Source organism: Montipora foliosa, chromosome 7 (assembly GCF_036669935.1).
Source record: "Montipora foliosa isolate CH-2021 chromosome 7, ASM3666993v2, whole genome shotgun sequence".
Classification (NCBI taxonomy): Eukaryota; Metazoa; Cnidaria; class Anthozoa; order Scleractinia; family Acroporidae; genus Montipora; species Montipora foliosa.
In genome coordinates this window covers 12,091,744-12,094,243 of record NC_090875.1, presented here as the reverse complement: position 1 = coordinate 12,094,243, position 2,500 = coordinate 12,091,744, and positions in this window count along the sequence as shown.

The window sequence follows — 2,500 nt, the reverse complement described above, 5'->3', positions numbered from 1 at the left end:
TCCATTCAAGAAGCGTACAACTATGGCCGTATTCAGCTGAAACAGTTAATGCTGCATGCACACAACATCCACTTTATCATTATATCTACTCCAACATCTACGTCCACCTCAGCATCTCTCTCATCTAGATGTACATCTACTCCACCATCTGCATCTACTTCAGGGTCTACATCTACTCAAACATCTGCCTTGACTGCACCCACAGCAATTGTTTTGGCTACTACCACTTCCAGTGCAGCTGACGTCCAAAATGTCTTGACAAAATAAGTGGAACAGAAGGAGCAAAGCGTGCACTGGATGGGGGAAGGGTGGGAGAAGAAGAGGTAGAAGTGGTTAATTTGTGCCTTTCAGCTTCAGAAAGGCTGACGCTGTATGCTTCCTGTAAACATCTTTTTACACCAGATGCTTGGTTAGGTGTTGGTGTGAACATGAAGCATTCAGATGAGGCAAAAAGCTTAGTCCTACCAATCTACACAACAGCGGATGAGCAATTGTGGTTTTTTCACACCATTTCAAAGCCAAAAAGAATTGTGAAGTCAGTGAATATCACCAAGATTAGAGGCCACTGGCTTGATCTCAGCCAAGACGGCTGTTATACTGTATTAAATAATGATCAAGTGCTCGGAAAGAACATTATCCGCACTGCTCATGGCCCGCTTTATTTTGAGCGCTTTATTAATTTGAATTCTGAGGAATCATTTAGTTTACCTGGAGCCATTCGTGCTGTTATTTTAGGTACACTTCAACAAAAAGGATTGTGTACTGTATAAAATCATTTTAATGAATTAATTCTTTTGGCGAGAGTGTTTTAATCGATTTTCTAGTTAATGGGCAACTCAAATCCAAACTTTAATGTATATATGTTACTTGTGCATGCATATCTATATGTAGCAGAATTCTCTAGTGTAAAAATAATAATATTGTTGTTGGCTTTCCATACAGTTGCTAAAGATAGTAGAAAGTTCCATCATCTGCCTTACAGTGGTTATGAGTCACACGCACCCCTCACGACATTTTTTGATATTTCCATAATAAATTTTAGGTAGACGTGGGTTGGGCAAAAGCTAAGAAACATTTTTCTCAGTATTATTGCCAAAAAATTAAGTGAGTAGGTTACAAAAACAAACAAACATTGATTCTAGTCAATGTCCCTGTTAAGTCCTCTTCACAGAGTGTCAAAGTTTGTGTTGAATGATCACAATGAATTACCTTTACTTAACACAGAATTCAACTAAGCACTGATTTACATTGAAGCTATGTAAAGATCAAGTATTATAGTAAGCACAACAAGTAAAGGGTATGCGAATTTACTCCCATTATTCCTCCTAGAGTGCTTGTAAAATCATGAATAAACTAAGAGGATACTCTCCAATAATTCGTTACCACATTGTTTATGGAGTAATTGTCGATTGTCAAGACCCAAGATTTTTACGTGATTGTAATTGTGTTGTTACTGAATGAACGGCGCCCCCAGTTTTCAGGCGGGTATGGACTGTGTCTGGTGGATGCTACATACCGCTCATGGCATATTGCGCAGTGGAAGAAGTCAAAACATGCATGCGACGGTCCGCGGTCAAAGTTAACACATTTATCACAGTTCCAGTCAATCAAGCACTTTTGCCTACAAAATACATAAAACGACTTTGGTAGGATAGGACAGGAGTATTTGCCTCTCTCTGTCGCGGCGCATGCAACACAGCTGTGGATCATTTCCTTCTCAGGGTATGGGTGGTATCTTTCCAACCGATAATAGCTGGTCAAATACTTGCGATAGCGATAGATGCATTGAAGCGTTGAAAGGTGCATTTCCCCCAACACAACTCTGCAAAGCCTAGACCGGCTAAATTGGGCAACAGTTTTTCCGCTCTTCACAGCTGTCAAGAAGAAGCGCACCCCATCTGGTGTTGTGTTATGGACTAGATAATGTAGAATTTCGTCTGAGTAGCCATTTTCAATATTACTGTCCAACTTGATTCATCCTCTTCTTGTATATCATTAGCATATCCTTCGTCAATCTCTTCGTCCCTTTCCCCTTCATCCGCTTTTTTATTATAAACTTTTAAATTACTTTCACTTGTAATCACTACTGGATCGGAATCAGCAGGAAGCACTTCTGAAGGTGAATATTTTGCCACAATTGTCTTTTCTTTCTCAGCTATCTCCCGTTTCTCCTCCTTCATAGTCACCATTTTACTTTGTCTTTTTTCCAGACGCTCGGTTCTTTCACTTTGATATGTTTTTCGTACCGTTGAGTAGTACTCGTTAACCTTCATATTTGAGTGCTTGTTTCTCAAATTGTGGGACAGGTGCAATACATCTTTGCCACAATGGGGTAACAGACAAGTCACGTACGATTTGTTTGAATGAGATACATTAAGGGACTGACGATCATTCATTGCCCTTGTAACCCCTTTATGGTATCTGGACAGGTGGTTATCTAGTCGTTTTAGACTTTTCCCTATCTGTGGACATCCACGAATGCGGCACATGCCGCTATTTC